Genomic DNA, 15,786 nt, shown 5'->3' on the forward strand with positions numbered 1-15,786 from the left:
AGGGGTGAGTCCACGGTTTTCTCCCGCTTCGAGCCGGTTTCAGATGGCTGCTATTTGAAAATTAAAATCAGCAGCCCCCTATGACACGATTCCCCTGCATTATCTCCAGTCTCTCCAATTGACTCCATTGCTCTCTTTACCACTGCTCTTCATTATTCCTTTACAACCGGTGTGATTCCAGCTTTGTTGAAACACGCAATGGTGATGCCACTTTTGAGGAAGCCGCAACTGGACCCTTTGTCCCAGGCCAGTTACCGCCCTATTTCCCTTTTGCTTGCTGTTATGGAAACTGATGGAAAGTATTGTTTACCCCTCAGCTTTTAAGGTTTCTCGAAGAAAATGGTCTTTTGAAACCTTTTCAATCTGGGTTTAGGCCACTTATGGGGAAAGAATCGGTAATGATATTAGTCCTGGATGACCTAGCCCTGCGGAGTTCTGATTCTCCTTGACCTCTCCATTGCATTTAACCCGATCACAGGATCCTTTTGCAGTGACTTGAGCAGGCAGATTTGTCAGGCTCAGTTCTGGCATGTTTCTCTTCTTTCCTGGCAGAACGTATCCAGATTCTTTCATTGCCTCCTTTCTTTGCCCCCTTACACCTATTCTGTGTGGTGTCCTGCAGCGTTCATCTTTAGCCCTGCTACTTTCAATCTTTACCTGCGTCCGCTGGCCATCTCATTACCTCATCTGCCATATGTTTCTACACATAGTCTTTAGGTTGAATTCTCCATTACTAGAACCCTCTAAGTTAAAATCTTGTCTGTCGGAGATTGGTCGGCCGATGTCTCAAAACAGTGAGAAAACATAGATATTGGTAGTTGGTCCACCAAATGCCCATTCCTTTTGACACTCTGATTTCTGGCCTGAATCTTTGGGACCCTGTTCAGACCTGAGACCCTCAGTCAAGGTGTTAGAGGTTAAGCTTCTCCCCTCTGGCTCTGGAGAAGGGCAGATTGCAGCAATCTGTAATTCAGGTTTGTTAAACTAAAACTCTTAAGGAACATGCTTCCTTTTGTTCCTTTGCAGCTTCAGGCAACATTAGTCACAGCCTGCACAATGGGCTCCCGAGACTACTGCAACAGCATTTATTTTAGTCAACCTGACTTTTCGATGCAACGGCTCCAGATGCTGCAAAACTCAGCAGCACGGCTGGTGCTGAATGCCCCTAGACGGTCTTCCACCTTGTTCTTAATGGCTAAACTTAGTTGGCAGCCAGTGAGAAACCACATAAAGTTCAAGATGCTGTTCATTGCACATCAGGCCTTTTATTCTCACTGGGCCTATACTTCGTCAGTTGAAACTTACTCAATATATGCCCCTCCACTCCCTACGGTCTGCTTCTTCAATGCAGTAGACAACCTGTTTGGTTTTGCAATTAGTCAAGTTGAACTAACTCCAAATATGGTGAACTTGCAGGCTGAGCAGTTCCCACATGGGAAATGTCAAGTGGCTCTGCGTAGATTCCAGAGACCTGTCCCGGATTTGGGTTGAGAGAAATGTGAATGTACTGGTTGGTCTCTCAGATTTTGTGCTCGTTTGAAAACAAATCTTTGTATAGGTTCATCTGGTAGAAAAAGATTTGCCAAAGACTCGTATTTTGTGATTCATTTCTTCACTTGGAAGGTATGGAGGCCATGTGTGATCACACACGTCATCTTGCTCTCTTCATGCTCCACATTAGGAGGCACTTTAGGAATTAGTAAAGTTCCTAGCGGACCCAGATACGTTGATCAAATTGTATCTTGGTTTCTATCTGGATCCCAATATTTATTTTATCCATCACATTTCTCTCATATCTCGGTCTTGCAGTTTTCATCTGTATAATATTCGTAAAGTTTGCTTTTTTCTTACCTTCCAGGCAGTAAGCTGCTTATTTCTTCTCTCATTTTTTCTCGACTTTTCTTTTACTCTGTTACGATCTTTGGTTTACCTTCATCTTGTCTGATTCCTTTGAAATCCATATACCACTCTTCTTTTAGATTACTCTGCCTTCTCCCCTATCGTGATTCTATTTCAGCATCACTTGCATCTCTTGGATGCTTACCTTTTCATTCTCAACTTAAATTCAATTTTCTCTGCTTAGTTTTTAAATCTCTCTATGGGTTAGCTCCAGACTATCTCAGTGCTCTCCTGTCCTTTTATACTCCTTCTCGATCTCTTCGTTCTTCTTGTCTTTTTAAGTTGGCTGTTCTTCGTCCACCCTGTGCTCAGCCTCATTTTCATTCTTTCCAGCTTCTTGCTCCTCTGAATTGGAATACTCTTCCTCTATCTCTTCGTTCTATCACTGTTTATTCTCTTTTTCAGGTCTCCTTGAAAAATCATCTTCTTCACTGTCCTTGATTGATATCTTCCCGAACTGATATTTGACCCTCCCTACATTTCTCATATGTTTGTACTGTTTTAAAATGTTGTGCAGCGCTTAGGATAAAAGAGCTATATAAGCTCTAATAAAATACAAATACAAATACAATTGAATTTCAGCCAAGCATTCCGAGCTGCGGCCGCTATGAACCTCAGCATTTTTCTAAACACAAGGTACCAATGTAGTTTTACCAATAGCATCTATTACTTGCATGACTTGACAATAACATCTATAAATATGTGCCCATATTCTCACATCAGTCATGTCAGTACAAATTCTTTAATCTGCCATTCAAACAAAGCATCCATTTTCTAGAGAACTTATAGAAATCTCCAGTGCTATTTACTCCCTGAACCCAATAAAGTCCACAGGAGAAGGCTTTACTTGGACTGTGCCTTCTCCACACATTGGAGATGTAATATTTGGAACTCTACTACGTACCCATCAGAGGGTAAGTCTAGCCAGGGGAGAGGTGAAAGTACAGGCAGTTAGAATTAACAATATTTAAGGTACACAATGTATGCTTCAATCAATCCTATTGGTTCCCCCTCTTTTGTCTGGGCAGACCCCTTCAAAATGAATAATTAGACAATTTCTCCACAACAGAGATTAGCTCTCTCACTAATACTAGGCAGCAACCACTTTGAAGAGAATGTTCTCTACTCTGCCACCTACAAGAACATTTCATGGTTTGTGAAACCTGGAACAGTATTAAAATCAACTAATGTTAGGACAGTATTCGAAACCAACTAATGTTTGGAAACTGAACTCATCTCATTAATTGACTGATGCTTTACTTTACATTATCAATGAAGTCTATGAGTTACAACAGAAACATTTATGTACCTTTTCTTTATTATTAATCTATTTACACGATATGTATGTCATAAGGCACACATTAATTGACTATTAATTTCTTCTGTTTAATTGGAAACCAGTTGTATTTTACTGTATATTTCCTTTTGATACAATTCTTTGATGTTTCACGTATTGTGTTATGTTATGTTTTTTTAGCCTAACCAATTTGTTTTGTTTAATCATTTTTTTGCTTAACGTTTTTTCGGTTCTTTGCCCTTGTTTGCTTTTAGTGTTACCCAACGCGATATCCTCTCAGATACATGCAACCAGTAGGATGAAATCTATGATTGTAATTAGATGTATTGTTTGCAGCATGGACTATATATCATTGATGACTATTACAGGACCCCTACAACTGCTGCAAATCAGGGGCAGCCGCTCTTATTTTATGGTACCTTTTTCTAATTAGAGCATTGGAACAAAGTCAATTATGTTGGTGTCTCCAGTAGAAACAATTTCAATCATATTCCTCTGCTTTTGATTTTAATACCCTTTAGTTAGAAACAAATTCTGATGAAATTAAACTCAAAACATACTTTCTTAATAACATGTTTTAATGATATACCAACTAGTACTAAAATGAAAAGGTCATCTGCTAACACTCAACTAAAGTAAACTAACTGATTATTCGATAGCGCATAGTGTAAATAGGCTTTCACATTATTTGTTGCACTCGTGCTTGCTGCTCGCCAAGGAGAAGAGAACTATTTATAACACTGTGGAAGCTTTTTCTTACACTAAAAAATACATATAAAAAATGTATCCTGGAAAAAACTTCAAACATATCAGTTCTTATAGAAAAATTAACATGTGATCCACGCTTCAGATAATAGGGAATACTCTGCCTGATTCTCAACGATTTGTGCATGGTACCTTGTACCTGGAGCCTAAAGCCTTCACAAAGCCTAAACCTGGAGCAAATATGTAGATGCCTGGAGCATCTCAGAGATTCCCTTGAGCAAATCTTTGTGAATTGCATTTGCACTTGAGCATCTCAAAGATGATTCAGGCATCTACTGATTTGCTCCAGTTTTGTCATTTGCGAATCGGGTGGAATGTTACAAATTAGAGATGCTCATGGGCATGACTGATTTTCTCCAGTGCAAATCTTTGAGAATCAGGCTTAGTGTATGTAAAAAAGGCTTTTTGCCAAAAACATACAAGGACATATTTTAATAACTAAATGTGCATCGTGTGAACTTAGTGAATAATATTTTATAAGCGAGAAGGCTGTTCAGGACCTATTGACCTCCCTCACCGGTTGTAGGAAGCCTGCATTTCTGATACACCTCTTTGCTTCATGACATTTCAATGCACATTTTTGATATTGAAATGTTTTGGACTACACCTACCATCAACATAGTCAACCGTGAGGCTGCATGGGAGTCATAGCTATAGGCCAAAACATCTGGTGAAATGTAGGTTTCAGACGCCTGATCTAAGGGGAAGGCTTTTGAAGGCATGGCTGTCAACCCTGACGTGATTGCTAATGATGCGTATACAATCGATCCAGGCTGCTATGCAAAAGAATGAGCTCTTTTATTAGAGCCTGCTGGAGAGAACCCCTAGTTCTTGAAAGGGCAGACTGGTGAGACCACAATATAAAAGGAGGCAAGGACGAATCAGCAACACATTGATTTATTTCCCTTTTAGATAGTACAGGAAAAGCATGTTTCTGATTGATTAAACTAAAAGGTTAGCATATGCAAGTAAGACAAATCCGCACTGACAAGGAACAGAGTGCTCTACTTTCTGTCAAAACTAAACAATGCCTAAACGGAAGAATAAATAAAGCAAACCACCATGTCCACTATTAAAAGAGGGATTTATCTACAATGTATCAGCATTTCACGGTGTCAAATACAATTTATTATTGAAGAACAAACCTGAATAGTATGAGGATTTTCTCACGTCTGATAGGCCAGCACACAGCCAGTTGTCAGAGGAGATCGAACCATTTACCAAGCCATAATAAAGTTACACATAGTATCAGGCAGGTAGAAGGCAAGGATTTTAGGAAATAAGTAAATGTGAGAGCACAGTCAACTCATATATTTTAGGCTAGAGACCAACATACTAAGGCTATCATGTATTTGGCAGTAACAGATAAAACTGACGGTAGCGGAGTTACTTTAATTCTTACTGTTGCTGAATTGGGCTGGAGGAATTACCTCTGGAGGAATTAGTACCAAAATAATGATGGTAATTTGTCGAGAGGAATTATTGCCAGAGGAATTATCCCCCAAATCATTCTGGTAATTCCACCTGAATACAAGGGAAAAACTGCCCATAATGCACATAATGCACATAATGGGTGCATTTAACTCCACCTGAGTGTGTTTCCCTCCACCTTGTCAAGACAAAGGAGCAGGAAACAAGCATGAAAAGGAAATGTAGGCTCCACTCCTTCTCCCGGGACACTTACCAAGACCATACGGACTCTAGCAGTCACACACCTTGAGTCCCACGAATACCTGCTCTTCACAGACCTCTAGAGGCATGTGCAACAACAGCAGGCATGGAAATCACTGGGGCAAAAGTGGAGGCAACGTGTTGTGCCGAGACTGCATATTCCAGGAGCAAATCAATACCTTTGGCACTGAAAGATGAGCGGATTAACACACTCCAACGCTTAATGAGGACACAACTGTCAGACTACTCCCCTTGATTCAGGCAGAGATCCACAGTGGCTCAACATCATGACCGGCATTATGATACTCTGGAAAATGGTGTTAGTGTTGTACTTCTATTGCAACAGCGAATTTCCACCCACTGTGGACATGGCGGTGCATAGTACGTTGCAGCCAACATATTCAAAAGTGATAGGGGAGATGCTTCGTGCACTATTGCAACATAGGGCATTATCCCAACCACATCTCCCTATCCACTACAAAGCAAGCTTTGTATGCCACAAAGAGATGTTTTTATGAAATAGCCCACTCTCAAAACATTATATAGCTTTGTAAGGGAGCCATGTTGCATTGACGCTCCCTAGGTATTGGAACAGGTATGGCTCAACCAGAAGCAGCAGCATTCCATGAAGATGCAGATGTCCTACAGTGTGGACTTTACAATACGCCACTGATGCGCCTGTCTCCCTTATTCTTTGGTGCTGCATCACCATATCACACTATTCAACTGTGACAGAATGGCCATCTGCTGAAGACAGGATAGCATGAGCTTTTTTCTTCTTTTACTATAGCTAGTGAAACGTTTCAATCTGTTTGTGAAATGGAGGCCTGCTAATCCAAACCCCCTTTCATGAAGTACCATGCCAAAAGCATTATGCAATCATGTGCCTTGGTTGTAGCCATCTACTGACATCTACAGTAACTGCTCTGCAGTGGAGGAAGGGAAGGGTCAAAGATCACATGGGCATTACTGATAGCTGCTGTAGAACATAACTCCACCAGGCAGAGGTGGCTTTTTAATCTTCAACACCTTTTAGTCAAAACACAATAAATGTGTTTCTTAATAAGACTGGTGGCACGTTTATCTTGGTTATGCAATGGTGGCTACTAAGGACACACAATTATGCGGCCAGAGAAATTCGAAATCATACAAATGTGAGTTCTGTGAGCAGGGCTTCAACAATGACATGGCTAATGTGTATTGCCTGTCTGGCCTTGATAGCTCAACAGCTGCCATGTGGGACAATGGCCAGGGAGCTGCCTCTTTGATCTTTACACAGGAAGGTCCACACATTCCTACTAGGGCATAATAAACCTCCTCAGGAAATCCTCTGGAAACCGCTGCTTCAAAGGCAGCCCTCACAGAGCAAAGCCACAGTCATACTAGAGTGCTGATCCCTAAAGTCCTTTTGATAGTAGACATGGAGAGGAGACAGAGACAGAGTCAGAGTAGCTAGAGGAGAGAAGTAGGGTGAGAGAGTGATTCCAGAATCCTGTCTTCTTCTAGGGCTCTCTACAACCGCCTGTCCTACAATTTCCTATTGCACCAGACACTGTGGGTATGATGTAAGAAAGCAAAGAACACTTGTTACAACAAACTGGATTGGACCCCTTACAACATCCTTGCTCTTGACCAATACCCTCTGATATATTTCCTTTATAAGGAGGGGTCAACATATGCTTCATTGATTCAGAGTTGGACTATAAGAGAAGAAGGATTCACTTGGCACTCTGCTGGAGCAGAGGTGAAAACAGAATCATCCAAGGCAGAGAAGAGCTCTGCCCCCTAACTGCGCCCAGTGAGTATTAGGGGTAACAGAGCTATTCGATCAAGGCCTCGCTGATGGCTGTGCACAGGAACCAGGATTCTGTTCAGTGTAGGTGAAGAAATCCCTGCAGGTATAGAAAACCTTGGGAACTGTGAGAGTTTGGAAATGAGGACTCAACTTGTCTCCACCCACTGCCTCAGACCATATTGATTAGCCAGATTTCTGGCTCAACTCAGTCGAGGAACTGATCCACATGCCGATCCTACCTTCTGGAAGACACTGACCGGCTTATCTCAAATTCTGATTTGACCCAGCAGAAGCATTGATCTGCTACCAACTCAAGCACCTTCCTGAATTGCTGTAATCCATTAATTCAACCACTCGCTAGAAGCCCAGCTCGATGCTCTCAAGCACCCGAGAACACAAATAAAGGTATTTTTAACAGGCCCTATCTAGTGGCCCATTTGAAAGGACCATAGTGAATTTGAAGCATCGCATTCTATACTTTCAAAAGCTTAAACAATGACCATTGCTGCTAAGTCTCTTGCCTGAACAATCCAGATCAATACCTCAAAGTGCCCTTTCACATCAACGTTCTGTATGCTCTGTGTTTATTACAATTGTGCATTTTTAGTGTTGTAATGTGTTTGTTTGCATTGATTGTCCTATTAAAGTTCATATTTTTTCTAGAACCTTGATTTGACATTCTTTTATTTTGAATATGTTGTATTAAAGCTATTTAGGTTGCTACTGTTCTCATGAAGATAGTGCTTGCCCTCTGCTCATGTACCCAAAGGATGAGAAGGATGTATGCCTGACGGACAGTGCCTATTTCACCTTTATGATTGGGATTGCTGCTGGTTTCGTAATAGTGAGTGACTGAGTAGGCGGTTTAGCCACTACTTATCCCTGTACTCCTGTGGAGCAGTAGTCATTTCATCACACTCCTTTCCTTGGTAGTCCCCTGGTGTCGATGGGCCTACACGGACGTTTGATATTTCTGTGGGCAGGAGAATGCTCACTCCACTGTTCTACAGTAATGATTTCTATCGAAATAAAAGTATTTTCAAAATGTGGCACACAAAATTTTGCAGACTCAAAATAGCTCAGGCGTGTAGGGATGGGTCAATGAAAAAGTAAAGGGTTTTAGAGGTTGGTGAGGTGGCAGAGAAAGGGCACTGTATGAGGGTCTTCCCCCATAATACTGAATAGGATAAAAAATGCTAGTATGGTTTGGGCAATTTTGAGGTGCACTGTTTTAAAAGGTTCTTGTTTGATGTTTGCAGTTTTTACATTAGTTATTATGAACCCAACGCCTACTGTTGTAAAACAATTTCACTAATCCCCTAACACAACTAACCTTATACCATTTAATCTGTATTGCAGGTGACTCCGGATAGCTCATGACATCACTATAGAACACCAGGACACCACAGGAGATGGCCTACAATGAAGCAAGCAAGAGAAAAGGTGTGCATATAATTGACTTTTGCCCTATTGAATGCAGGTTTCCAGTTCCTACAAAGGATGTGGGGTGCCTTCAGATAAGGGGCAGAAAAGGTGGAGAAGAACATAAATGTATTCTCTATGATGCTAAGGAGGAGTGCATACCACCCAAGATACCCTCAGCATCAGAGGAGGGGGCTGTGGGCCACCATGGAGTGAACATGTAAAAGTGTGGTATGTCGAGATGATATGTACACAACTGACAGAGAACATTTTTCTATTGGATTCATACTCGAATGCCACTTACGTTGATATAAATACTAAATTAATAACTATTACACCACCAAAATTATCACCTAATTTATGTTTTGCATTCTACTATTTATGCATGACTTATCACCCATGGCTACCGACTTTCCATCTCCCAAATACCAATGACCCCACAACTGCCTCTACCTCCCTTACAGTGTGTTAAAGAAGTCTCCAGTTAATATTTCTCAGTGTGTTTCCCATGCCCACATACCATGGCCACCATCCAGGTGGGGGAGGACCATGGCTGGTACAGCAGATCAGAAGTTGTTTTGTGGGATGAAGGGCTTGATTTTACATAGATGGGAAAATGGGTACCAAGCCATTTGTGTCTTCCTTGCCATGTGCTGTTTGATGGAGAGGTGTCTGTGAATGGCAAACCCAAGGGACCTGGCATAGGGGGCCAGCTGGGATGTGAAGCCATTGAAAGGCAGAGACGATAGCCAGGTCTGGATGTCAGAGTGTTTGGTGTTGTTTGTCAGCAGTAGGAATTCAATCTTGGGGGGGATGAGCTTCTAGTTAGCACTAGACATGAAGGCCTGGATCCATGTAAGGCAGGCCTTGAACCTGCAGATGTCTTCATTGGAGGATATCTTGAGGCAGAGGTGCATGTTATCTGCATTAAGTGGATGTGGATGCTGTGTGGAACAAGGAGGAACGATCGACGATCACAGGGGAGAGGATATATCCTTGTGGGACTCGACAGATGATAGGTAGAGATGGCTTGCTCGAGGAATCTATTTGTATGAACTGGTTGCAATTAGCATTGTAGGATTTTAACCATCTGAGGCCAATCTCACTGATACCCATGTGAGGATGTAGATTGTCAGTTAGTGTCTGTTGGTCTACCGGTCAAGGAGAACCAGGAGGCAAGGATGGCAATCATCGAGGATTTTAGGGCCATTGTCAATCACCTGAATGGTTGCCATTTGTGTGCTGCATCTGGGTCTGCAGTCAGACTGGTAGAACAGATGGGGTTGTTGGCTTCATTTTGTTGGAGGAGTTGCATGGCCATTGCTTTCTCAAGGATCTTACCTAGAATGAGAAAATGGGTGATGTGACAGTAGCTGCTCAGTTCATAATGGTCCAATTTTGATTTCTTGAGAAGTGGGAAGATTGGCTGGTCTCGAGGTTTGAGGGGAAGGTGCCTTGAGTTAGGGAGCTGTTGATGATTGTCAGGTAAGGGAGCAGTGTTTCAGTCTTAATGCTCTGAGTAAAGAGGCAGGGAGGATGTCGTCTGAGTACAATGTAGCCTTGAAGAATGCTATGGTGGCAGTGAGATCTTCTACAGTCAGTGTATTGACAGTTGTCCAGGTATTTTTGGATTTGCATGATGAGATGTTTAGAGCGCTGTCAGTTTTGGCGTTGCTGTGTATGTGTTGGCTGATCATGCTGATCTAGTCGATGGCAGTGGACTTTTCGATGGAGTGAGGTACCAGTGGGTCAGGCAGAGTTGATGCAGTGTTTGTTGGTTTGGAAGAGGACACTGCTTTCATTGTTGGCCTTGGCCATGGTGTTTTGATAGTATTTGGCCTTGGCACTGGTGTTAAGTCATCTGAGTGTAAATGCAGTTCCTTCAGAAAGGCGAGTTTGGTTTCATTGCAGAACTGTTGCCAAGTATGTTCTTGTTTTTTGATGGTTTGTTTGCTGAAGTTGAGTATTTGGGTGTACCAGGGTGTGGAAGGGTTAGGCTTGTGGGTGCATTATTTCACTGAGGAATTGCAGCTGATGTTGGTTGTGAGGGTGCTTCTGAGTTCTTGGAGAAGCGAGCTGCAGTCCTGCTTTGTCAGAGGTAGATCAGCTGATGTGAGGTGGAGTTTGGTGATGTCTTCCAGGGGAGCCTCCAATGGGAAGATTTTGAATAGTCTGCAGGCTTTTTACGCTGTGTTTCCAATGGGTTTGCTTGACTGGTGTGGTGTGACTGATGGCAAAGGGGATTGTCAGATGGTCTGACCAGTTGGGCGAGATTGGAGAGCTGTGATGAAGGGTGGGCTGGGTGGTGATGATGAGTTTGAAGATATAACCTTTTCTGTGAGTTTGGTCTTTTGTGTGCTATGTGAAGTTCAGAGTGTCGAGTAAGTAGTGGAGATCTTCCTACATTGACTTGGTTGGTGGGTCACCCAGAAAGATGATTTTGGGATGTGTGAGAGACATGTTGGTGTCCAAGTCCCAAAAGTCTGTGAGGAAGGAAGTGTTGGGTTGGGTGTTATGCTGATGAGGTGGAAAGTGACTGTATCTGTTGGAGAGTGCAGGACGTGGCAGTAAAGAATTTTGAAAGAGCCAATAGTGGTGACATCCAGTTGCATGGCCGTATGCCGTGTGTATGATGGTGAGGCCTCCACCAACATTGTTTGGACCATCTTGTTGTAGAATTCTGTAAACGTTTGAGTATGAAGACATTTAGGATGTGTTATATTATGTTATGATAATTTAGATGGATGACATTCATATCTCAGCAATGAAGATGGTGTCCAATTAATGTGTGGTGATGCTTCAGGTTTTGTGTTGTTACGGTTGATATAGTGCTGATGGGGTCTATGGTGACATGGGTGAGGTTGCTGCAATGCAGTGTTCATGATGTTGCTGGTAAGTGACTTGGTTGGCAATTAGGTTTGATGGTAGGAATGGGCTGCTGGGAAAGAGGGTTTAAACACATATTCGAGGGAGCTCAACTGATGTTAGAAGAGCAGGGATTCTGGTACTAGCTCCTTCCGGTCCAAACAGGTCTGATCAGAAATTGCCCTTTTCTTCATCTTCATATCATGGAGGACCACTCTCTCTGCTCCTCCATCTCCAGCATCACCTGTAATAATATCATATTTTGATCCCTGGGTCCGCGCTTAGAAAGCTCTGGGTATTTCAGCGCATTATAAATATGCAACTAAGACAAACAACTGCGCAACTAAGATAAACAACTCCTGTAACAGTACCTCGATGCCCCCGGGCTGTGTGAGCGCTTTAGAAATGCAAACATAAATAAATAGTCGTGGTTTTGGTGCCAGTGATATGTCATAGCGGCAGATGAAGGGGCATAAGGGTCAGAATATGGAAATGGGGGTAGGCCTCCCAAGAAGTCTGAATACTATTGGGAAGTATGCAGCTGCAAATAATCTAATTGTGAATCTCTCCAAAGGCAAAGTTATGACTTGGGCAAAATGGTTACATGTGATTATGTGGAATCGCAAAATAAATAATCCAATTACAACAAATCCAAAAAAACGAATTCCAAAATAACACATTTTTGTTGTTTGTTTTGGGGGGGGGGGTTCCCCTCCAAAGTCCCCCTTTTTTTGTTCCTAATACTTTTTCCCCAACTCCAAAATCACTATTCCCATTCCCAACCCCATTTTATGTTTTTTTTCTCCCAAATACGTTATTTTGGAATTCGCTATTTTGGATTTGCTGTAATTGGAGTCATTATTTTGTGATTCCACATAATCACTGCATACCGGCAAAAGAAAGAAATATAAACAAAATCGGCTACAATGGTAGTTGGATACAACCAAATTATAGGAAGTTATGGAAGGGTTCCTGTGATGATTACAGCTGATTCATGGGCTGTTTTCGAGTGCTGTTGATGTGGCTAGGAGTGTCAGACAAGAGGAGGCTTGGGGCACAAGGGGCTCATTTTTTAGCATCTCCTAGCTCAGCTTCACTGACTACTTTAACAGCTTGCAGTTTACTGTTTTGTTAAGAGTAGTTAGTTTCTTCTTAATATATCTCTCACAAGATCTTAATCTACAGTGGAAAGCCATCATATTTCATGTACACCTAAACATGAATGTGCGAAGAGGCACGTGCTGTGAAAAAAGACACCAAAGAACACCCTGAGTACACTTTAACTTTAATGCAGCGGCCATCTCAAAGGACATTTAGTATATACAACACAGTTAAGCAGACTTCTCTATCGCTTAAGGAAACATCTTCAAGAATATCACTGATCTGCATTCAGGAAGTTTTTGTCAAAAGATATAGACAAGAAAAGCACATTGAAGCAGATAAAAAGAAGTATGCTGTAACGAATTGAACACTGCAAATGACAGAAACAAAGCTAGGATTAACAGCGAGTACAATACACAGTTCAATAAAATGTCAACTAGTGCAGCAAGGCAAATACACACACCTGCCTTGTCTGGAAAGTACCCTGATATCCTGCCTCATCCTTATATTCCCCTGAAACATCAGTCCTTGCTAGCGACCAGCAGAAACAGCAGAAACTCAGTTCATATATGCCCTGTGCAAGACCCTCATGCACAATATTACTACTATGACACAAGGGTTAGTCCCTGGAAGAAAAAGCACCTGGTAGGATATGCACAAACAAAATGACAACACTGCCCTCCTTCCTATGTCTTCATCCCCCAAGCAACAAAGATTGCAAGTTGTATGCCAATAAATTGACACACAATCTTTACCAGATCACATAGCAAACAAACCACACTAATCAACAGCCTCACAGAAGGGAAGACTCACTGAGTAGCCCTCCCCAACCACTTGTAAATTGATGGCACTGGATGCAAATTATGCAGTGTTACTAAGTGTGGATTGTGAGATTTCTAAGCTGAACCAATAACTGACCATCAAAGATCAAAAATCAAACAAACAGACTACCTCAATGAGTGATCTTTCCCCAGTTTTCTTTATGTTATTCTGCACCAAAGGGGCTTTTTTGCACCAACCAATAAAACCAAATCAAAATCCAATTTTAATTCAAATGTAAATCAAATGTATAAGCATCAAATCATTCAATAACCCCATATAAATCACTCTTGGATTTCCCTTTTGTACTTGAATTCTTGTATTCTCTGTGAAACTATTCCTTAAGACCAATCCAATTCACTACAACAATTCCCGCTATCATCCGCTAACACGACCTCTCTTGGTACAACTATGCAGATGACACCCAAATCATCTTCAAGATCCCTAAGTAACCTTCCAACACCTCCCTGGATCTTGCTTGATGCCTAACAGAAATGGACTACTGGATGACGGCTAACCACCTCCTTCTTAACCCTGAAAAATCCAAAATTATGATCCGTGGGAAGAAAGCCCTCCTCCCCAACCACCCCTTGGCCACACTCTCTAGGTCCACCCCATCTACCTCCAACCTAGTAAACAACCTTGGATGCACCATGGACTCAAAATCCTGCTATCTAGACCTATGCATTCTCCAATTCATTGCCCCCTTCCTGACGTTCCCACGCAGAGTCTCCGCAATGACGGCCATTGTCCTCTCTCGCCTAGACTATACTAACTCCCTATAACTGGGCGTCTCCGCATCTTAACTTGGAAAATTCCAACGGGTCCAAGGAACTGCAACAAGTCTCCTTCTTGCCCTAGGCCCCGAGAACACATCACACCCACCCTTTGTGTTCTACACTAGCTGCTAATCGGGCATCATTCCACCTTCAAGGATGTGTCCACCATCCACCATGCTCTGCACAACCCAGGCCCAGAATATCTACAACACAAGCTCTTTCCCTACAGGCCCAACAGAAACCTGAGATCAGGGACATAGTTCCTCCTTGTCATCCCAATCGCCAATTCAACTGGAATATGGGGATTCCCCTTCCTTGTTCAAGCTCCCACCACATGGAACTCTATCCCGTTTGGAATTAGCTGCATAGAGGATCACCTTGCATTCCGGATGGCACTCAAGACCTGGCTCTTCCCATCTGAATCTTGACTAACTTAATTGACTAACATAATTGAGCTCATGGGTGAACTATCAATCCCTATCAGGTAGGTAGGGGCATCAATGAGTCACGTGAGGAGACAAGACAGGACTGAGCACAAACACAATCGATTCCAGTTGATCCATATGATATGATCTGCATTCCCCCATTACAACTTCATAAAAACTTTGATTCTCTGGTACGTATCAATCTCCATCGGAATGGAAGATAGCTGTATCCTGCCAGGGGCATGGCCACCTACCAGCACACATCTGCAATAATCCACTACTGAAATTCATAATGCACATCACCTCTGCCACTAGAATGCAGCTGAGTCCTATGAAATAATGTGGTCTAGCTGGGCACATAATTAGTCTCCTTGACTCGCGTCCACTCCTGACAGCTTAACACAGCAACCATCCACTAGCCAGATCTCCATGGGTTGCTAGTAGGGACTTAGCCGACCCGACCTACCTCGTACTCTCTAAAATGCACGCACGCATTCCAAAATCCTCTGATCTGTGTTCATACTTCGCACTTCGGTCCCCCAAGGACGTCTACCCACAGCGCTTTGAGGCCATACCAATTGCATAAGGTGCTATACAAATGCCATATAACATTACAACAAAACACCCGCACAGATGCAATGGTTATCTTTTGCACTAATCTGTATTACAGAATGTTATCTGACCTTCTAGGAGCTAGAAATTCCAATGTTCAGCTAGAATAAAGCTTATGAATGTTCATTAATGGCTGCTCCTGCCTGTCCTGGTTTTCCTTCTGTTTTTTTAATGATGTCCTCTTCCAGGCAGGTTAGATGTTGAATACACGTATAACCCATCCCAAGTAAGGTGTTTGCTTTCCTGACATGATCCCATTGGTCCAAGGATTCTTAAAACTAAATCCTTCTTAGTCGAAAATACCATTGGTTAATTCATTCTGGGGAATATTCTCAA

General features: G+C 42.3%; 1 long non-coding RNA gene across 2 annotated transcripts in view; it reads left to right on the forward strand.

The window, feature by feature from the left end:
* LOC138570016 (uncharacterized) overlaps window positions 1–15,786 on the forward strand; it is a 267,900-nt gene that overhangs the window by 226,792 nt on the left and 25,322 nt on the right. For both annotated transcript variants that reach the window (XR_011303379.1, XR_011303380.1), the window contains exon 2: window positions 8,787–8,870. This is a non-coding gene — a long non-coding RNA (uncharacterized lncRNA). The remainder of the gene's footprint in view (window positions 1–8,786; window positions 8,871–15,786) is intronic.

This window comes from Ambystoma mexicanum, chromosome 2q, assembly GCF_040938575.1.
Source record: "Ambystoma mexicanum isolate Mex_15411 chromosome 2q, UKY_AmexF1_1, whole genome shotgun sequence".
NCBI lineage: Eukaryota > Metazoa > Chordata > Amphibia > Caudata > Ambystomatidae > Ambystoma > Ambystoma mexicanum.